Consider the following 23033-nt stretch of genomic DNA (forward strand, 5'->3'; position numbering starts at 1 on the left):
CACCTGCTCATTTAAGCAACATGGAGTCTGCATACACAAAATGACATTATTTTAGCTATATTCAAGTCCACAGAAGCGGCTTTTTCTTATGAACCAAAGAAGAGAGTGCTTTATGACTGAGAAGCTGGGCAAAAGGAAAAACTCAGATTTGATTTTCAGCTACGGAAAAGAAAGAAAAAGGATTCATACCTCAGCCTTCCCCAGCTGAAGTGTTGCCGTCACAAGGTTATTGCTGCACTTAATGAGCGTTGGGACATGAACAACATCTTCCACCATTTTCCATGACAAAAGAATGTCCTGATTAAAGCATTAACTAAGGGAAAGTTTTATAGAGAAAGGTGCATTTAACCTGTCTCCTCCTCCCTGTCCCATGTCCTGCTGTGGCTTAGGGACTGCACCACTCTTATTTACCCCTGTGGCAGTTGCATAATACAACTCATGCATCACACTGAGAGTTTAGGTGTTGGGCTCAGGACTAGGGCTGCATAGATGGGGCCAGTGGCTTGAGTCCTGGTGCTGGGATGCTGTGTGCTGCCAGTTCTCTTCATGGACCTTACTCACTCATCTTTAAGACTCTTCCATGGTGAGTCACTCCCAGGGCTTGCAATATCCCATTTTTTTGTTCTTAAAAATCCCTTTAAACCTGAATTGTTATGTAGCTATATCCTTTTAATATCCACTTCAGATTTTCTTCTAGAAAACATAGCATCCATTTTACAACCAGTACGTTAATTTCTTCCACTAGTAGAAACCAGTTTCTCTTACACATTTCTTCTCTTCCGGCCTCTAGAATATTTTCATGCTGCATTGACACAGATAAAGAAACTGCAGTTCTCTGTAGAAAACATGGGAAAATATTAATCTTATTAAATAAATAATACATTAAAATAGAAATAGACTGTTCAAAAAGCTTCACTGGCTATGGCTAGTCAAGCTACAACCTCACACAGTGGAATGCTGGCATAGTTCTACTGGCTTTATAGCTGATTTACTTTGGATGGAGTTATGTTACAGAAATAAAAAGAACTGAGTGGAATTTTAAATGGGTTCAACAATCTTCCATTGACCTATTTCTGATCTAGAATGACTCTTAACTAAGTCCTTAATTTCTTTTCATTCACAGCTCTTTGGATAGCCCTTTATTGCACTGGAAGAGGGATCATGAAATAATTTGTAACAATAATCAATCTTCTGCCTAGCCTGTCACAAGTAATCCACTATTAACAGAAGTGGGAGGCTAAGTTTGCATTGGAGAGAGTCTTTGGGGGATACTGTTATGTGGTACATTTTGTGTCTGATCTACAAAGTTCACTTAATAATTGCAATCTCATCTGAGGTCAGGATAAGACATAGAATTTAGATGACATGCAAATAAGCCACATGTCTGCTCTTGGTTTCTGAAGTGTCCATGTTCTCTCTGAATCCTTACAGGAGCTTTTTTCTTGCTATCTCTTCTGTTCAGATTCTGCCTATAATAGTCCGCAAGGTCATTCTGTATATAATGATACATTGGTAAAAAAGATTTAGAAGTGCCCTGATACAATAAAGCATCTTCCATAGTTCCATGTGTTGTGCACATCTGTCCTTATGCTCCTATGCTACCCAAGCACCTTTCAAGTGAAAAGTTTTAAGAACAGCTTTATAGATCTGCTGAGATTAATGATGGGGAAAATAAACAGTTTCCTTTATTCCTTCTCCTGGGCTGGCTGCAGTACATGCCTATGAAACAGACAACAGAGTGACTGGACATGCCAACTCCACTACCTTACCCCAAGCAATACAGCTCGGCAGGTCACACCAGGCTAATTATTAAGGTGACTTTTGCAATTAGCCTACAAGGCCCCCAAGGTTTCCCTGCTGCCCTGTTCAGCATGGATGAGGTCTCAGCTGGAGCACTTGGGTCTATGCAGAGGCAGTGATGCAGAAACATTAAAAAGGTCTTGAAATACATGTCAGGTTCCTATGAGGGAGAAAGGAGTAATCCCCATTTCCACCCCATGATGGGCAGGATAAGAAGTAATCAAAGAAACATAGAAGCAGGTACAGACTGGAGAGCAGAAAACACTTTCTGTGAGATCAATAGATAAGGAATGACCTACTTGCCTGCTCTAGATGCAGGATCCTTCCAATTTGCCTTATAAGCATGTCTCCGATCACTTGTAATTTTGCTCAATTGTAACTGTTTAAGATGAAATTTCCCAGCCCGGGAAATCTCCTTGGACCTGAGCTTTAGCAAAACTTTCAGCCCAAGCAGCGACAAAGTTTCAGTTTCCACCACTTCTCTTGGTTCCAGTGCTGACTTGGGCTGGAAGGATTAGGTTTGCGAAAACTGGAGGGGCTACTTTGAAAAAACCCAAACCTTCTGTTTGTACATACCCAATAGAGACATTCGTATTTTGTGGTTATCAGACAGAAAGACTGCATTCAGGGAATCGAGCTCAGCCCCTAATGGCTCTTTAGATGAGTGACATTTGATCAAATGTTGGAGAAGTTCCTTCTATTGCTGCTTTTCACAGCGTGTGGAAGTCTCACAAGATGCCTTTAATGTATCGCATACAGATTTTTTCCCCCCTGTAAACTAAATGAAAAAGTGATGCAAGTGTGGCTACCTCTCCAAGAATTGGTATAGGACTTATCTCAGTCCCTTATCTCTGCTACCTTTAAACACTCTCCTTGAATTTGGAAACTGAGATGAAGCACAGGCCTCTGCCATCTACTTGATGTCAATCTTCCAGGGTGACTAGATCAGCTGTTTTTGTTGCTGTAGTGCTGTACAAAGCTCCTGCACCTTCATCTGCATCCTGCTGATACTTTCAGGGGAGAGGACCATTCAGATCCTGTTAGCCTTTCTGATCAGATCTGCTCCCTGCTGCTATTCATGGAACCAGCATCCAGCTTCTGGGCTGGTTTCATGATGAAATGGGCTTTTTTTTTCAGTCAAATACCTATTTGCAGCACGGTTTAATTCCTCAGCTAGTTAGCTTTAATAATAGTAATTAGCAGATTGGAAAAGCATACTTCATTTCTGAAGTCTCTGCAATGATTTTCCTGCTGATTACTTGAACAGTAATGCCCTCAACCTCGGGCAGGAGTGCGAGAAATGTCTATATCAGAACAGTTATGAAAATGCAACAGTGATACCACTGTTTGAAGAAAAATAAATAGGTATCTCATATTCTCAAGAAGAGATTGATGGATAAATGCCATGATGATAGCAGGATAATAGTATTTTCACTTGGTCAAATAAGGAGGTGAGATAGTTCCTCCTTTCTTCATGGTTATCTCAGGTAGGGTTGTGCCCCCACATTGGCTGAGGTGGGGCGATGCAGTCCATGTAAGGAGACAGATACACATGCTGGGGCAGTCGTGCTGGGCCTGCACTGTGATCTCAGCAGGTTCAAAACACAGAAAATAAGCTCTGAGGCAGGAAAGACCCAAGTGTTTTTGAAGACTGCCTAAAAAAACTGCATAAAACTTTCCATTCCCTCAGACAAGTGAGGTATGTAACAAGAGCAGATGAAGAGAGAAGGGCACCTGGAGCTGGAAGCTGTCCCTCAGCTGCTGGAGAGGGACTTCTGTCTGGGAGCTGGCACCAGGGAAGACCACCTAATGAACCTCCTTTAAAGCTCTGCAGGAGGCACGCCACCTCTTGTCCTGGGTGGCAGGTCCAGTGGTGCTGCCTGTGCACATCTCTAATTCGCCTTGTTACTGGGCAAATGTTACTTGTTACCAGGTGGCCCCTCAGTTTTAGAGTCTTCTTTGGCTGAGACTTTATTCTGCTGTAATGAGTCACACACTGTAAGATGCACTTATTGTACATACATTGTAGGCAACCCACCGTCCTACTGAGCTTTATCTCTCCACAGGGACCAAGAGTTACATCACTAATGCAGTGGATGGAGTTGTCCAAACTGTTCACTCCCACACCTGCCCCCACAGCTCTCGGAGGGCTCGCTGGGAAGTCAGTATTTATTTGTTTATTGTGCCGTGGGGTATGGGGGAAGCAGCTGAAGGGTTTTTTTATTACTTTGGTCACTACCCAAGAGCAAAACCTTTTCCTTGATTTAAATACCTATGAAGGGCTCTGTTGGCACACTTTCTGAATGCCTCAAACTCTTTAAAGAATTTTATCATCTCCCTGATACAATGTCAGATTTTACAGATGGAAACAGAAGTTGTAAGTATAAGTAATAAGGAGGCCGCACTGGAGGAGCACTGCCAACAGGTAGAGAGAGGTGATCCTTCCCCACTGCTCAGCATGGGTGAAACATGCCTGGGTGCTGCACCCAGGGCCAGGTTCCCAGTACGAAAGAGACATGGACATACTGGAGCAAGTCCAGCAAAGGGCAGTGAAGATGATTAAGGGACTGGACCATCTCTCTGGAGCTGGGACTGTCTAGCCTGGAGAAGACAAGGCTTTGGGGATCTTATCCATGTGTATAAATACCTGATGAAGAGGTAATAAAGAAGACAGAGCTGGGGTCTTTTCAGTGGCACCCAGTGACAGGACAAAACATAAAGGGCACAGTTTGAAATACAGGAACTATTTCTTCATTTTGCAAGGTCTCCCAGTTCCATGAACGGCACAGGGACTATTTGCTCCTGCATCCCCATAAAAATAAATATGCTGAAAAAGACAACCCAAAGCCAGGGCCATGTACCCGCTCAGAAAACACAAGGTGAAGAAAAGATTCAGTGTGACCAACCACATGAGGTCCCAAGAAGGGAGATGTTAATCACAGTTTAACATCTGCTTCAAAGGGACCACAAACAGCTGCCTAATGAGGGCACATAGAGCCCACTGTGAACACAGTGAGAGATGTGAGCAGGAAGGACATTAAGGACCCTCTGGACTCGGCCATTCCTCCTGTGCCTGGGAGCAACCCATCCTTGTGCAGCACTTAGAGAATGCCCCTTCTCAAAAAAACTATGTCCCACCACCAAATTTCTCTTTTTCTTCAAAAATTAGTTCACCAAAAGTGAATTTCCATACAGCAAGTGTGCTCCCTGAAATTACTGACCACCCAGAAATCCTATCTCCATCCCCTGTGCCCACCTCAGGCAGGCAGCTCACTGGGAATAGCCTTTCCCAACCTTACAAATTCTCAGCCCTTAAACGATCTGCAGGTACAAGTGTAACCATACAAACTTGATACATTTTTTAATATGGTTCCAGTAAGGTTAAACCAACCACTTCCATTCCCAGTAGCCACACAGGGGCATTGAGCACAACCCCCTAGCTACATCCTCTTCAGCTCTTCAGAGTGGATCTAAATCTTCTCTGAAAAAAATATGATGGGTTATGGAAAGATGCTATTTTAATATACATGATATTCAAGCAGTAGCAAAGTATACTGCATTCACATGCACACACACACTCTGTCTCTCTCTCCTGCTAAGGTAGATTCTTATATAAAGACTTTAAAAAATCTTCCTAAAATCCAAACTCTTGCTAGTTGTTCTCTCAAAAAAATGAATTAAGGAAACTTAAAAAACTTCTGCCAAATATAAGCCTGAGAATTAAAATTCATATCTTATTGCATACCAAAAATCAGTGGCTCTGTAGCAATATTGCTTTTACAGCACATGATTCTCTTCTCCCTGATAACCTCTCTGTTCTCCACATTTTCTACACTATCTTGCTTTCTCTTTCCTCAGGCAATATCTACCGCAGCACCTTTCTCCCCAGCCTATTAATGTCTTTCCACTTGAGAGGTACCAACCAACCACATTTCCTTCAGCAATGGTCTGATACACAGCTCATCAAACTGTGACAACTCTTCTCTGCTGTTATGTGTCTGTGAAGCTTCCTGCTTCTATTGCAGATCTGAAGAACCTCTTGTGTGCCCAAAAACTTGTCTAATTCTTCCTTTTGCACTGGTTGGTCTAAAAAGAGATGGTGTCTTAACTTACATACCTTGTCTTGACTTAAGAATTTTTATATTCTTTAGTTTTTTAAAGAAATGTTTACATAGGGATTTGCTTTAGGATGCCAGAACACCTGAGCTCGGTGCTGCAGTTTGCAGTGTAGGGAGTGACACATTTGCATCACCAACATCCTCATTAGGCCAGATGGATTTAGAATCCCTGCAGCATGGTAACTGTACTGGCATAACAGCTTTTCTGCTAAAGGACTTACTGAAAAAATATAACTGCATATAACAATGAATTACTTATTCTACAAACAGGAAATGAGGAAAAGGTAACTGATGGTAATACTCTGGGTAGGTGACTCAAATTTTGCCCTTTAACTAGTCACTTTATGCTTTACCAGTTGGGTTACGGCAAGTCAATATATAAACTTCCAGGGAGTTATGATGAGATGAGAGACTCCTGGCATGATTCTGCTGCATTTCAGTCAACAATAAGAAGTGATCAGTAAAAGCACAGCACAGATAATGGATAAAAATTAACATCCCAATGAAAATGTGGTGAAAATGATAGACGTGGTTGAAAATCACAAATGACATACTAGAATCTTCTTCACCTTATTAATTTGGTCATATTCTCTATTTTCACTCATTTTCAAACTGGTACGTTACTCATTCTTTTGCCACAGCCTAGAAATGATTGAATTAGATTCCTTTTTATCTTTTTATAGAATCATAGAATGGTTTCGGTTGGAAGGGACCTTAAAGGTCGCCTAGTTCCAACTCCCCTGCCATGGGCAGGGACACCTTCCACTAGACCAGGTTGCTCAAAGCCCCATCCAACCTGGCCTTGAACACTTCCAGGGATGAGGCATCCACAACTTCTCTGGGCAACCTGTTCCAGTGCCTCACCACCCTCACCGTGAAGAACTTCTCCCTTACATCTAATCTAAATCTACCCTCTCTCCATTTAAAACTGTTACCCCTTGTCCTATCACTACATGCCTTGATAAAGAGTCCCTCTCTGGCTTTCCTGTAGGCCCCCTTTAGGTACTGGCAGGCTGCTGTAAGGTCTCCCTGGAGCCTTCTCTTCTCCAGGCTGAACAACCCCAACTCTCTCAGCCTATCTTCGTAGGAGAGGTGCTCCAGCCCTCTGATCATCTTCATGGCCCTCATCTGGACCCACTAAAGCAAGTCTATGTCCTTGTTATGTTGGGGTCCCCAGATCTGAATGCAGTACTCCAGTTGAAGTCTCACAAGAGCAGAGTAGAGAGGCAGAATCACCTCCCTCAACCTGCTAGCCATTGGCAATTGGCTTTCTGGGCTGTGAGCACACATTGCTGGCTCATTTTCAGTGTTTCATCTGCTAATACCCCCAAGTCCTTCTCTGCAGGGCTGCTCTCAATCCACTCATCACCTAGCCTGTATTTGTGCTTGGGATTGCCCCAACCCATGTGCAGGACCTTGCACTTGGCCTTGTTGAACTTCATGAGGTTCTCACGGGCCCATCTCTCAAGCCTGTCAAGGCCCCTCTGGATGGCATCCCTTCCCTCCAGCGTGTTGACCACACCACACAGCTTGGTGTCATCCACAAACTTGCCAAGGGTGCACTCAATCCCACTGTCCTAGTCACTGACAAAGATGGTAAACAGCGCCGGTCCCAATACCGACCCCTGAGGAATGCCACTTGTCACTGCTCTCCACTTGGACGTGGAGCCATTGACTGCAACTCTTTGAGTGTGACCATCCTGCCAGTTCCTTATCCACTGAGTGGTCCATCCATCAAATCCATGTTTCTCCAATTTAGAGACAAGGATGTCATGCAGGACAGTGTCAAATGCTTTGCAGAAGTCCAGGTAGATGACGTCCATTGCTCTTCCCTTATCCGCCAACACTGTAACCCTGTCACAGAAGGCCACCAGATTTATCAGGCACGATTTGCCCTCAGTGAAGCCATGGTGGCTGTCACCAACCACCTCCTTATCTTCCATGTGGCCTAGCACAGTTTCCAGGAGGATCCGCTCCATGATCTTGTGGGGCACAGAGGCGAGACTGACTGGCCTGTAGTTCCCTGGGTCTTCCTTTTTTCCCTTTTTGAAAATGGGGGTTATGTTTCCCCTTTCCCAGCCACTGGGAACTTCCCTGGACTGCCACAACTTCTCAAATATGATGGATAGTGGCTTAGCCACTTCATCCGCCAGTTCCCTTGGGACCCATGGATGTATCTCATCAGGTCCCATGGACTTGTGCACCTTCAGGTTCCTTAAATGGTCTCGAACCTGATTTTCTGCTACAGTCGGCGGTTCTTCATTCTTCCAGTGCCTGCCTCTGCCTTCTGCAATAAAAGGACTGAAATCAGCAAAATAGGAAGGCAGTAGATTTGTCCACTGGCCCAGCCTCGCTCTGCTGAACTCTCTGGTTGTTAACCCAGCACCATCTCATAACCATGATGGTTTGATTGCTAGGTCTATTGAAGCACCTTGTTCTGGGTCCCTGCTGCAAAGCAATCTGAACTCAGGAGATCTCTCTCCACCATGACTCCTAATTGCCCCAGTGTGTGCTGTATGTTCCTTTTTTGCAGCACTGAAATGCTCTTGACTAGGAGGGTTCAATTCTGCAGCTACTGACCGCAAAAAATGCTTTGTGGCATCGCCTTCCCCATCTCAATATGTCCCTTAAGGTGTTATTTGCAGCAATAACTCATATCCAGGCTTGGAGAAGCATCTGCAGATCTCCTGGTGAGGATGGGCTGGTGAGGTCCTTGCGTCAGGTGCTGCAATGGGGGGTGGTGGGGTGAGGGCAAGCAGCTGACTGTCCTGCTTCTGCTCTGCCTCACAGTGCCTGTGCCACCATACGAGTGCAAATGGGGCATCTGATGTTAGTCCTGCCTTGATGTCTCTGTGGCGATGTTTCTACATGCCACCCACTGCTTCAGAACTGCACTCCATGATCCTGGATGGGCAAAACTGATCTCCAGGGCTGCAGTCACACTGCTTTTTTAAGAGAGGCTTGTCATTTGTGGTTTTTTTCATTTCCCCAGTCCTCATCTTGAGTCCTGCACAACAGAAGTCTGAAAATGTGAAATACTGAAGCTACTAGCAGCTTTATTATAATGGAGCATTTGATCACAGCGGCTTTCTTTACTGTGTGTTCAGTTTCCTCCAACATACAAAACTATCAGAAGCACATATATTTGATGAGAAGCAAGAGGTTTTTTCCAAAGCCTTCAGCAGCAAAGTTACTTACTCTCAATCTGTTGACCGAAGTCTAGAAATCTCAAGCCCTGCACACATCAGAAACAAAACTCCCACCGTGTTGTGCTTCTCCGTGTGATGCTTTGGTACACCAGGAGCTGAACACTGGCAGAGAGTCATTTCAGATTAATGTTTAAGATGTGCCGGGGACTGACCACACTAACCATATTCTCTGTTTGGTAATTAGCTGAGCATGAACACTCTGGCATGCCAATATTTCAGGAGCTCTGCTCTGATGGTGGGTCTCACCATGAGAGCTTTGCAAGGCGTGAGCAGGACGCACACTGGCTGCATGCAGCTCAGTAGATGACTTGCAACTGCACACGCGCTCTTTGGAGCCACATTCAGTTTGCTTCCCTTTCAGTGAGGTACGTGGTAGCAAGTACAACCAACCCACCAACCCTGTGTAAAAGACCTTATGACCCTGGGATGAAAGGTATTTTGATGGATTAAAAAAAGATCACAGTCATGCATATTCATAAGTCAAGAGCCCGGTGAAAGCTGAGTTAATGTAATTATAAGCAGCGCAATCAAAGAGGTCTCACGTATGGCGTACTTGCAAGCTGCCCCAGGTTAAAATAACATCTTTCACTGACAAATATGCCTTGCCTACTGCCTGTTTTTCTGAGACAGGGATCAACATTTATTTAACTCAGTTCCAAGAGAAACTGCCGGTGGTTTTGAATCAACCATAGCCTGTGAGAAACTTGCATAAAGACCTGCAAAAAGTACTGAAATACCATCAGACCCAGTGAGCTGAGCTGAGACCACGTCATGTAGGGGTGGGCTACAGTGCTGTCAGATGCTGATCCTGATCAGCGCCGAGGAGCCTCGGCAGCGTCGGAGCCTGTCCTCCATCACACACCCCACAGGGCACCTCAGTGCAGCTGGTAAGTCTGCTCCTGCTGTGCTCAAGCTGCTCTGAAACATGGAGGTAGCAGGACCAGCTGCGAAATTTGGAGCTGGTTCCTCCTCTGTGCTCCTGCTGTGGCTTGGGATGCACAGGAGCTGGCTTCCTGGTCTGGGTCTGCCAAACATTCTTGTAAAATGCACTTTCTGTAGCTCATTTTCACTTATTTCCAAGTAGGCTGCATGTTTCCCAGTCCCAAGGACTGCAGAGATGTGATCTACCTGCTTTTATCCTTTAATTTACTGAAGAAAGTCAATAACACAGGCTCAGTAAATAACATGCTGTGGGTACTCTGCACCACACAAAGCAATGATAAGCCCAGTTAAACCAGGTGTGCATCTACTTTTCATTGCTGGTGGAAGATAAGCTTGCTCCATCGGTATTTAAAATGAAAGAAGAACCCGCAAGGTTGCTTTCTTCCAAAGAGGGAATTACTTGTCTGCTCTTGCAGTACTGGGAACAGGTGGCACGGGGGAAAAGAAACAGGGGGTTTAGCCGATCACTTGGCAATGGTGAATGTTTAATTTTAGCAGTGAGTGAAAGCTGAATTAGAAACCTTGTTGTCTTGTGATCAGGGACTGCAGGGAAAGCCTTGTGCCCTTGAAGCATGCAGAGCAGAGGTCTGAAAGCAGGGAGTGACCCAAACATAATTAACGGGGAGGATTCATATTGCATGCTCTGTTCGTCCTTCAACCCTGTCAGATGGGATCAGTTAAAAAAGGAAGCCATGATCAGCAGGGCTTGTTAAATAGCACAGCTTTTCCAAGACTAGACTTCAATAGCAAATTGATATTTCTCTCCCCAGGTGTCAGTCCCCCAGCCTGTCTGGGGGGTCCTTGGATGCTCGTGGTGACGCCGGAGGAAATTCCTTGCAGGGGGAGCAAAATGAATGGGAGTAAATTCAGAGTCAATCCCGTCGTTTTTTGTGAAGCTACTGAAACGTAAGTGATGGCAGCAGTCAGCTTTTAGTTTTGTGTGCAGCAAGATAATTTTCTTGCCATGAATAAATTAGCATATTTGAATACTAACCAAGTGGAACAACCTTTCAGGCAGATGTCAGACCTTTTTTATTCTGTTCCTAAAAAAGGTTTTTATGCCTGGCATAAGCAGTGGAGTGTCTGGGGTCTGACACATGCCCAGATGCCACAGGGAATTCAGTCAGCAACCCAGCGACTACAGGTGCAAGTGATTTACAGGTGCAGCTTCCCTTTTTGGGTCCAGTGGGAAGAATACCTTGGATAATCTAACACCTGCTGGGAAATAATTTACCTGATGTAGTAAGAAACGGTGTTCAGCTGTGCAAGATCTGACAGCCTGGAGCATGTTTGTGGTACAGGCCCCCAAGGATTGACGCAAGAACTCAGCCTGGACTGTGCCCTTCATACAGCTTTGTGCACAGCTTGCCACCATCCCTGCTAGCTGCTGCTGGGTGGACAGCTGGCTTTGATGGCTTGTGGTCCAACCTGATGGAGCAGCCCCAAGTTCTCGTCAGTCTATGCATCCCTGTCCCTAAATCCAGCTGACTTCTCAAACCATTAAACAGGAATGGAAACACAAGCCAATCTATAAAATTTCAGCCCCAAAATCAGAGATGATCTGGGGGAAAGTGAGGTTCTTGGACATAAAGATGCTTTGGCTCTTGATCCAAGGGGGTGCGGGGGTTCTACAGTCACTGGAATTTTAGAGGGCTGTAATAGGATTTGAATGACAAACATAGCTGTTCCCAAACTTTCCCTTTTTAGCTGCCTACACAATCTTTTGGTTTACAAATGAAAAAGGCCCTGACCAAAGCCTGTGGAGTCAGTTAAAAGGGTTTGGTCTTTCCATCTTTCCTCTCCCTATCACAGATGTTACTGAAAAAAAAAAAAAATGCTCATAAATCATTGCAGCTTCACTTTTCAGGCTGAAAAACCTTTCACGTCCAAAACTCCAACAACTGGATGAGCTAATAAGTTTCTATTTCTGGAGTACATGTGTTGGCCCCACAGTCCAAAGGTCTGTTCTGGTGGGCAGTGAGCATCACCAGTGAGAGATGTTGACCCAGGATCACACAGACAGCACTGGAGAATGCAGATATTCAACTCTGTTAGTGGTCTACCATAGAATCATAGGATCATAGAATAGTTTGGGTTGGAAGGGGCCTTAAAGATCATCTAGTTCCAACCCCCCCTGCTGTGGTGTCCTGGTTTCAGCTGGGATAGAGTCAGTTTTCTTTCTAGTAGCTGGTATAGTATTCTGGTTTGGATTCAGTATGAGAGGAACGTTGATAACACACTGCTGTTTTCAGTTGTTGCTAAGTAGTGTTTAGACTAAGTCAAGGATTTTCCTGCTTCTGATGCGCAGCCAGCAAGAAGGCTGGAGGGGCACAAGAAGCTGGGAGGGGACACAGCCAGGACAGCTGACCCCAACTGGCCAAAGGGGTATTCCATATCATATGATGTCATGCCCAGTATATAAGCTAGGGGAAGGAGGGCAGATCGCTGCTTGGGAACTAACTGGGCATCAGTCAGTGAGTGGTGAGCAATTGCATTGTGCATCACTCGTTTTGTATATTCAATTCTTTTATTATTATTACTACTATTATTATTATTGTTATTATTATTATTATTGTCACTTTATTATTATCATTATTATTTTCTTCCTTTCTGTCCTATTAAACTGTTCTTATCTCAACCCTTGAGTTTTACTTTTTTTTTTTTCCCAGTTCTTTCCCCCGTCCTACTGGCTGGGGCAGGAGTGAGCAAGTAGCTGCATGGTGCTTAGTTGCTGTCTGGGGTTAAACCACTACACATGGGCAGGGACACCTTCCACTAGACCAGGTTGCTCAAAGCCCAATCCAACCTGGCCTTGAACACTTCCACGGATGGGGCATCCACAGTCTCTTTGGGCAACCTGCTCCAGTGCCTCACCACCCTCACCGTGAAGAACTTCTCCCTTACATCTAATCTAAATCTACCCTCTCTCCATTTAAAACCATTACCCCTTGTCCTGTCACTACATGCCCTTGTAAAAAGTCCCTCTCTGGCTTTCCTGTAGGCCCCCTTTAGGTACTGGAAGGCTGCTGTAAGGTCTCCCTGGAGCCTTCTCTTCTCCAGGTTGAACAACCCCAACTCTCTCAGCCTGTCTTCGTAGGAGAGGTGCTCCAGCCCTCTGATCATTTTTGTGGCCCTCACCTCGACTCGCTCCAACAGGTCCATGTCCGTGGTTCATGCTCCTGGGACAGAAAATCACAGTGCCTGGCTTCGAAACCCATCCTCTATATTGTCCCATTTTACACACCCAGTCCATAAGTGCTCCTTACAAAGACCTACTCAAGGTCCTTGTGCCAAGAACAGGAATACCTGGCCCCAGTACATCAAAATCCACTCATGTTCCCAGAACCATGAGCAAGCCCCCTTTGTGGTCATAGCTGCCAATGGGCCATCTGCATTAGCTGCAGCCTGTCAGGAATCAGTCAAAACAGAGCCTTGGACAAGCAAGCCATTTCTAAATAAAGATATTGAAGGAGGAGAAATGTGTGAACTGAGCAGAACAAGATGACTCTCACTAATCCACTGATTAACGGGTTTCTCTTATTATTAGTTTGCCTAATATATTGACTTTACTGTATGATATTCACTGCAGTTGTATTCCAAGGCTCTAAAATAGCCTTTGAAGCTGCTATAGTGTAGCACTTTCGCACAAGCTGTGCGCATCCATCTGCACTGTGACCAGCTCTGGAGAGCCATCGGTCGAAGGCAGAGCTGCTGTCTTGGGTGAAGCTATTCACACACCAAGAGCCAAGAACATAATGATGGTGTCAAGAGGCCACAGGCTTTTAAAAAGTGCTTTGTTTAGTGTTTCAGTGAGGTTTTATTGCAATGGTTAATTAAAAGTTCATCACATGCACCGAACGCAGCCAATGTTTATTTACTCTACAGTCATATTGACAGGCCAATGTTTTGTCGGTATATCAGAATTGTGTCCTTGTTTCTGGAGTGGATTAACTATCATTTATCTGTCGGGAAAAAGAAACATCACTAACAAATAAGTAAACAAAAAAATAAATACTTGTCTCTCATGACGTGCCAGCAGTCTTTGGAGTTGCTTTTGCATTTGGCTCTTTTTCCACTATTTTCCTGAAATCTGGCATGTAAGTTGCAGTGCAGAGCTAAATGGCATGGACCAGCAGGCCCTGGGCACGACAAACCTATCTGGATTTCCTTGTGCCTGAAATTTGTCCCTTAGCCTTGCAGCTGTAACCACTGCTCATGGATGCAAGGTGCTTTGATCAAGGATGAAGGTTTAAGAGGCAGGGCTTCCAAACAAAGCAGCTGGACTGGCTGTAGCCACTTAGGCTGCAGGTAGCAAAAGTGGGTGAAGGAATCCCCCTGAGGTGTGGTACGCCAGGGTGGCCAGCTGCCCTGGCTCAGGCACCAAGGGCACACAGAGACCCTTCTGGATGAGAATTGCAGAGAATGACAAAGAACTAGAGTAAAAGGAAACCACCGGAGGGAGGTGACGGCAGTATAACTGTACTGTTCAACCATCCCAACTAGCAATGTAGACATCTGAAGAGTTCTTGGTCTGTATTTTTAATATATTTTATATATATTACAGCATTTCCCAATATCCAATTGTCGCATCCCAAAGTTGGAGCAACTCAGGTTCGTGGATTTCCTTTGTCAGAATTAAGGTGAAATGACACCAGGGGAGTTCAAACATCAACATTTATTCAACCTAGCTAACCTTGCCCAAGTACAGTGAACTTATCAATATGAACCTTGCATCATGTCATTAAGCCACTGTTTGAAAAGAGAAGGGAGGTGTAGAAAAAGAAGCACAAAAAGGAACATGAAACTGTGTCAGAAGGAGATCCCTCCTGTCGAGTCACGAGGTTCAGAGTGGACCCCCTTGCTTTCTGGACTCCTTCTCAAAGAAGAGCCAGGGGTGGCTAGATCCACTCCTAGTCCCAGACTTGGTCATAGGTTTATGTTTAAAAGGATGAGGTGGAACTGTGGAAGAGAGAGAGGAAGAAAGAAAGAAGAAAAGGGTTTCACCAGTTCCAGGTCTAGTGCTAGTCCAGCCAGCCTAGAGATCCAATTCTGGAGGGTGCATGCTGAGAACTCGACCTCCCTTTCTTTACACCTACAGGGTCCTCCCCTGTGGGTGGGGGTTTGCCATCATTGAGCAAGCGCAGTGCGAGCTCAGGAGTTCCAGAAATGAGTCGGTGGTCTCAACATGCGCAGTTCACATTCCCGGGATTCTCTGGAAATGGGTCGGTGGGCTTGGGGGGGTTCATTGGGGAGTTGCTTCTCTCTCCCTGCAGGCATGACCACTTAAGATAGAAGCGCAGTCGCATCCTCTGTGGGGCCCTCTCCTCCAGGCGCATACACTGTGCTTCTTCTCATGGTCACTTAAGATAAGGAATTGCAGCTTTGGAGAAGCGTGATCCCACCCTCCATGGGGCCCTCTCCTCCAGCCACATTGTCCTGTTCACAAAACTCCAGAGCTTTTACAGAGACTGTCTTTTCCACCAAAGCTCTTTAACGAATGTTTGAGACATTGACTATAATTTGTCAGACCATCACACCAATGACCCTCAGTTTTGCCTACTAATGGATGCCAAATTTCTATACATGCTTTCTTAAAAGACATTTGGGGAAGAAGTCTTATAGCACCTGCAGATACCACCTGCAGGTCTGCCATGTTTTCAGTGCCTTAATGGTAAGGGAAAATGCAGGCTGTATGTCCAGCCGGACATGGAAATTGGAGATGGTTTCCTTCCCCTTCACTAAAGCTTCTGAGCCAGCAGTTGCATGCAGTGGACTTGCTGCTTTCCACCTTGCTCGCTGGCAGGAGCCAGCTGCTTGCAAAAAGAGCACCAGCCACCAGCACATCAAAAGTGGGAGGTATTGCTGGTAACTGACCTCCTGTGCTGGCAGGTCAAGCACAGACCTTTCAAGGAGCTGCAACACGAAAAAAGTTCTGGGCTGTGATGAGCAGGTAACTCTGAAAGGGCAGGGTGCTGGAATTAGCCCATTAATTAGCTGTCAGTGTCATCAGAGAGAGTTCAGCCAGGGCCACTCTTCAGTCAGTGGGAGAGAGAGAACAGCCAGAGATCTTTCCAGCTTGCTTTTAATGAAAGTGGCCTCCATTATTGCAGCGGAGTCCTGGAGCCATGGCAGAGGCATCCAGGAAGCAGACGCATAGTTTCTGCTAATTAATGTAGCTCTGATTAGTCTCCATATCTGCTTGCAGAGATGATTAAAAGAGACGCAGTCTGAAAGATTTTTATAAATCATCCTTTCTCCATCAGAAATATGTGAAAAGCTGTTATTTGTTTGCTTTTGAGATGGCGACTTAATTAGAAAGTGGAAGGGAGAGGTGGTTGTCATATACCAAGTGTCTGGGAGCCTGGAACCAGATCTTGGGTTGAGCTTTCACCAGTCACAAATAGCTGATAGAAAATGTATAAATTAGTCTGGAAGGAGACAGCACTCTGCACTTTGGAGCTGAAGGCAAACAGGCTATTCAGCCAAGCTCATAAATATCCCTTTTGGAGCTCACAGCCAGCACACAGAGCAATGAGGAGCTCCTCCTGGCAATCAAAAGCCATTTCTGTGACTAACATGTGGAGGAAACAAATTCTTGTATCACCTCATCAGGGGATTTGTTTCTTCCAAATGTAAAAGTCATTTTAACATAGTCATTAGTCACTACGAGACCAACCTGCTGGGTGCAGTGATGTTCGCGGGCTGGGAGCAAGGCACAGAGTATTCTGCAGAAAGCAAGTGTCACAACCCAGCCTGGACAGACCAGGGAGTCGTGTTGAGTTCAGAATTCCCTTGGGCTAAATTAACATGAAACAACACCAAACGATCAGTTAAACATTTTATTCATGGCAGAAGCAAGCTGAACTTGGGAGGCATAACATTAGGTGGCGGGGTCTCTCACAACAGGAATTGGCATGAAACCAACTCAGCAAACCATGTAACCCATGGTAACCACACACGTCAATTCAGGGAATAAGGAGATCCCTCCCGTTGGGTCACAAGGGTCAGAGCAGACCCCCTTGCTTTCTAGACTCCTTCTCAGAGAAGAGCCCACGGGGTGGCTGGATCCACTCCTAGTCCCAGGCTTGGTGAATGGTTTTATGTCTTAATGGGATGAGGTGTAGGGATTATGGAAAGGAGAGACGGGGAGAGAGACAGAGGAAAAGAAAAGAGAGAGATTTCACCAGTCCTGGGTCCAGCGATGGTCCAGTCAGCCAAGGGGTCCAGTTGCAGTGGGCGTGTGCACGTGGGGGTTCAGTTTGTGTCCTTTTATCATCCTTGCCCCTCCTTCAGGAGTTCATCATTATGCAGCTAATTAAGTGTCATGTGCGGTTTGTGCTTTCAGAACCTTTGGGAAACAGGTCGGTGGACTTGGGGATAACTTGCCCCACCACAATGTTTGAGACATTAACTCTTTCAGTCTCTCACAGCAGGGCAGGGCAGACCCCCTGCAGACCCCTCTGACCCTGCTGGCTTCACAACCCCGACCAAACCACCCTCCCAACAAACACCTCAGAAGCAGCAGCAACTGCAATGTACAAGATATTTCTGTGCTTTGTGGAACAATTCAGTGCACTGAGATGGAGATCTGATTTATAATACTCCATGTAGGATGGACACAGCTGTCTATTATCTATATGGACAGCAGAGTGCTGATAGTTAAACGTAAAAGGCTCTAGGGTACCTTTAGGTGAAGAATAAGATTTAAATGCCTGGATAATGCCTTCCATTTTCTGATACATCCTTAATATATCCTGGGTGGTGGTGACCACCCTTCTTTGTGTTGAAATCAGAGTGGAAGTGGAGGACACCTTGCACTTATTGCAAGGTGCCAGGACTGGCTTGAGATGGTCTAATGCATGCAGTGTAAAAAGGGGGACTTCCAGGGGGAAGGTGTAAAGGTAGGGAAACCCCCAGGAGTTGAACCTTCAGATAAACTAATCTCTGGAGCTATGATCACATGAACATCAACCATAGTGCCTTCAAACCTTTTCTGGGTAGGAAAGAAATCTATTTCCTGGTAAAATATCTTCAATTTGTCTTAACTTTAAAGAAAGTTTGGGAAAAAAAACCCCAACAACAAAACAAACCCCCAAACTAACAAAAAATACCCAACTCCCCAAATGCAGGAGATCCAGGCTATTTCATATTGGACTTAAAAAAACACAAAGAATTAAGTCTTCCAAGAGGCACAGAGCTGTCAAATTTGTTGCCTCAGAAGAATGATAACTGCAGGATAAAGATGTATACAGTTTGTTTTGGAGGTTAGCTTTTCCCCCTTGCTTTGCTTTGTAGGATAAATTGTTCTGCCAATCCACAAATTTAATGTTCAGTACATTAACGCAGTCTAGCTATGGATGGCCACTCTCAGTATGGTAATCCCACCAAAACTAACTGAGTATGCTATCCACAATTTCTGCCAGTCACATTGCTATCTTCCCTTTTTAAAATGTTTGCAAGAAGCTAAAAGAGTAAAAAGACTAGACTTTTATAAAAGCTGTCCCTTCCTTACAAACTGAAAATTGGAGGATACTTTTTTGAAAGCTGTCCTTTCACCTTTATCATAATTTGGGTGATATTTAGGCGTCTCTGCATGGGAATTTTTACAGATTTAATCAGTTATTCATTCTTTTCATGGTTTACATGAAAACCTCTCTGTTCCCTCCCAAAAGGCAAAGAGGAGTCCATGACAGAGCCAGGAAATTGTGTCAGATCTTTCTCTATTTGTGGTACTTCTCTATACAAAGAATTCAAACGCCAGCACTTGGCCTAACATGTGGTTATGTTCCTGTGTAGGAAAGGACTGCTTGACCTCTTAGGTAAAGCCTGGTTTATCTTGAAAGTTTTAGTCTCCCTGAAACATTTCAGGGATATGGGCCGATAGAGTAGCATGTTTTCAATCAGTCACAATTCCCCTGAATTGCTGAGCTGTCTGGTTTGCAACACTTCTGACATTTTGGAGCAGGTATGGAGGTGCCAGCTGCCACGCTGCAGCCACAGCTGTGCAACCACGGCCGTGCAACCACAGCTACACAATCACGGCTGCTGACTGATGCATTTGAGAGAGCTGTGGTTTGGCATGAGCACCTGGGGGTTCAGCAGCAAATTGGATGCTAACTGCTGCAATGGGGTGCGAAAGGGTTGGGGCAGTCAGCAAACACACGCGTTTCCATCGCACCCTCAAAAACACAAAGAACTCCATAAATGACAGCCAGCAAACCTTCCTTCTTCTGTGGAAAGAAATTAGCACATCTCTGATGGGAAGCACAGTGTGTGAGTTGCTGGAGTTGCTCCCAGGTGTGAAAAGCTCCTGCTTCCCTCCATGTCCTGCTCTTCCAGAGTCTGGGCAACGCAAGGCCAAGATGCCAGGCTGGGCTGGAGCAGGTCCTCAGAGCCTGCCAGCACCTCTCACAGTGGCTGCAGAGGCTCTCCCGAGTCCTCTGGCTTGTACTGGCAGGGAGGGAGAGGCGAGCACATACCGTCCTCAGAGCATGATGGCTCCCAGCACAGGACCTGGAAACATCGGTCCGTGAGGTAGGTTGTCAGAGAAGCCCCCCCACCAAAGCCCATTTATTTTGGGAGGGAGGCAGATGCACTGCCTCATTCACAGCAGAAGCAAATCAGCCCTTTGCCAAGATCAAACTAAGACAGGAGAGGGATGTACCTGCTGCCAAGGGGTCCGTGCCAGCGCCAAGGGGCCACACAGCAAAGAAAGGAAAACAAATCTTGAGAGCAGGTCTCTGGAGAGAATGCTAAGCTGCAGATGTGAGTGTAGCCCATCTGGATAACCCACGTACCAGCCTGGTCCTGCACACTGCCAGGATGCTACCTCACCATATGAAATGCAGACTGACTGCACAACACACAGAAACTGGCAGGGGCCTGGTGAGTTTTGCAGAAATGACTTTACAGATGATGGTAAGCGTGTCCTGGCTGGCACAGCATGAGCCTGGGCTTGGAACCTCATCCTCTAGCACAGCCTCAGGGCTGCATCTTGCCAGAGCCAGTGCTGCTTGGGATGCTGTTGTTGTCCTGGCTCTGCTGGGTGGCTCAGCATCAACACGGTTTTGGTGGGAACTTGGCTGACAGGCAAATCAGGTGCTGCTTTTCTCTGTCTCACTCAATGGGCAGGGAGGGGGAATTAGAAAATACGTTATTTTTTCCCTGATCCCTGTTTATCCTGTGGTAGAATAAGCTCCATAGATGTGTTGGCAGTGGAGGGAAGCCTATGCTTGAGTTTTCCTGAGGGTTTTGTGATGGGCTGGAATGTTATGAGTGGTAAATAGTGGATAAAGGGTGCTGCACATGGCCCCATCCTTAACTCCTAGTGAGTCTGGTGATCATTTCACACAATGGTATTTTCCAGATGAGCACACATAACCAGATGAACTTCATCAGCTAGGCTGGGGTAGCTTTTGCTTAGTCAGGTAAATGTTGGGGTTTTTGTTGCGGACTTCTGTAGCAAGAGTCAGGAACAGCAAGTGTATTCTTTGGGAGCTGCTACACTTTGCAGTGTGAAAGAAGATTTTTGTTTGTTTGTTCATTCTAATTAGCTATATGGGAATGCAAAATCGTCAAAAGAGGTCAATACTCATAAGAGTCACCTTTTACTGTCATGTACCTGGTCATCATGTAGCCAAATCAGTGATAATAGCACTTTTCTGTTCTTACAGTAGGAAATCGGGAAGATTCTGGTAAACCCTGCTGTGGGGGTACTGGTTACTGGTAACTGCTTTTACTGGCTGAGCACAAAACTTCTGCTGCTTCTTAAATGTTTCATGCTCTTGCTTGCCTGTAGAATTACCATGCCACTGTATGTTTCCGAACCGAGCCAATAGAAATGGCAGAGGTATAAATGAATAGATATTTTGCTCAAGGACTCACAATTCAGTAATCTGTAGGTGTTTTTTTTCAGTATTTTTCCCATTTATGGGAGGCCCTGACAGCAAAGATCTGATAGTGATTTTCTATTGCTTTCCTCCTGCTCTGGTAAAGTGAGTGGTTTCACATCTCTGCTCTTCAATGGCAGTAATGCTTCTTCCTTCTGACTCATGTAATAATGTCTTCTAAAGATTTCATTTTAGTGTGCCCATGAATATGCCTGGAGCTGAGATTTTTTTCTGCAGAGAACCATTCCTTTTCTAGTGGTTCACACTGTATCTTGATTAGGTTCTGCTTTGTATTTCCTTCTTAAAAGTAGATTTTCCATTTCCTTTCCTCGGATGTTCTTCAGCTGTATCACCAGAACAAGGCAGAAGTCCATCTTCCCTGGAGGGAGACTTTTTACAAGGGCATGTAGTGATAGGACATGGGGTAATGGCTTTAAACTGAAAGAGGGTAGATTTAGATTAGATGTAAGGGAGAAGTTCTTCACAGTGAGGGTGGTGAGGCACTGGAGCAGGTTGCCCAGAGAGGCTGTGGATGCCCCATCCCTGGAAGTGTTCAAGGCCAGGTTGGATGGGGCTTTGAGCAACCTGGTCTAGTGGAAGGTGTCCCTGCCCATGGCGGGGGAGTTGGAACTAGGTGATCTTTAAGGTCCCTTCCAACCCAAACCATTCTATGATTCTATGATTCCCCTTTTGCCCCATCTCTACCACTGTGCTGTTGGACATCTGCTGGTAGCATTTATAAACCTGTACAATTTCTTTTGGTGCAAAGTTTTGCCTCGTGATTGAAAATGCAGCACATCCACCTACAATGGCCACGTGCATGGGTGACACCAGGCCACTATTTGCTCTGTGTCCTCATGTGTCCTGTTGAAAGCAGCAAGGCTTTGGCACCAATACATGTTTCCAGGCTGGAGCTGGCTTCAGTCTGGTCAGCACAACCGTCTGATATGCCTGTCCCCTGTCACCCATCTTGATGTGCCCATAGGTTGAATCAGCTACAGCTGGAGCTAGAGCAGGAGGAGGTGATCAATGCCCAATTTGCTCCACAGCACTAAATCATGGTACTTTGTTCCCACTCTGCTCCTTAAATGCCAGCAGGAGGTGAGTTTATGTCTAAAAATCTGACACATGGTACCTGAAGTTGAGGACTCAGAAATTATTACTCCCCAACCTGGAGTCTGTCTTCAACAGTTCAGGCATAGGTCTCTCCCTCTTTCAGGTTTGCCCCCCAGAAGGATAACACCTGCTCTCACCTGAGAAGATTTTTGTATCCAGCAAGCAGTGTTTATTGTTGCAAGCCAAATGTCTCAAAGCAGGACATGCTTTTTTAGATCAACAGCAGTAGGCTATTATTTCCAAATATTTTGGGGATTCCTGGCTAGCCTTCCCATTCCAAGAGCACAATCTTATGTCTGTAGATCTCGTATTTGCCAATGGCAGCACTCAGCTATTTAATGAGCTATTTGTGGTCAGAAACCAGTTGATAAAACTCCAAGTGGTACCAGCTGGCCTCAAAATTGAGCCAGCGTAATTGCAGACTAATGTTGAGATAACTGCTCAGGATAAGGATCTCTTCTTTTTGTATGAAATAGGTAGGATCCTTTGACAATAATAACAATCCTTGGTATAAACCTCACTCCCTGTTAACCACAAAGCTCGTGTCACCATAAATTCACTTAAGATGCAAACCTGTCACATCTGGCATCTGTATGAGTAGTCCAGCATTGAGTGCTGCTATATTTTGTCTCTTAATACTTACTGACAGCAACTACCTCTCCAGCTACTTCGCAGCCATCTGGAAGATCATGAAAAGGTATTTCATTTAGCTTTGTCCCATAAGACAACGCTATCCAGCTCAGCCTACATGTGTTGAGTGTAGTGATAGGCAGTTTAAGAGTTGTGGAAGAGTTAGCGTGCTTGCTTTTTGGCCGCATGATGCCCTTTTTAGACCAGACTGCAGGGCTATGCAGGGGTAAGGGGACCTCAGTGTTCAGCCACACAAGAGGCTCAGAAATGGTTGTGCTGCAGGGGATCAAAGACCCCAGGGGCAGCAGGGATGAAGGAGATGGCTATTT

The sequence above is a fragment of the Haliaeetus leucocephalus genome, unplaced genomic scaffold, assembly GCF_000737465.1.
Source record: "Haliaeetus leucocephalus isolate CR32 unplaced genomic scaffold, Haliaeetus_leucocephalus-4.0 Scaffold555, whole genome shotgun sequence".
NCBI lineage: Eukaryota > Metazoa > Chordata > Aves > Accipitriformes > Accipitridae > Haliaeetus > Haliaeetus leucocephalus.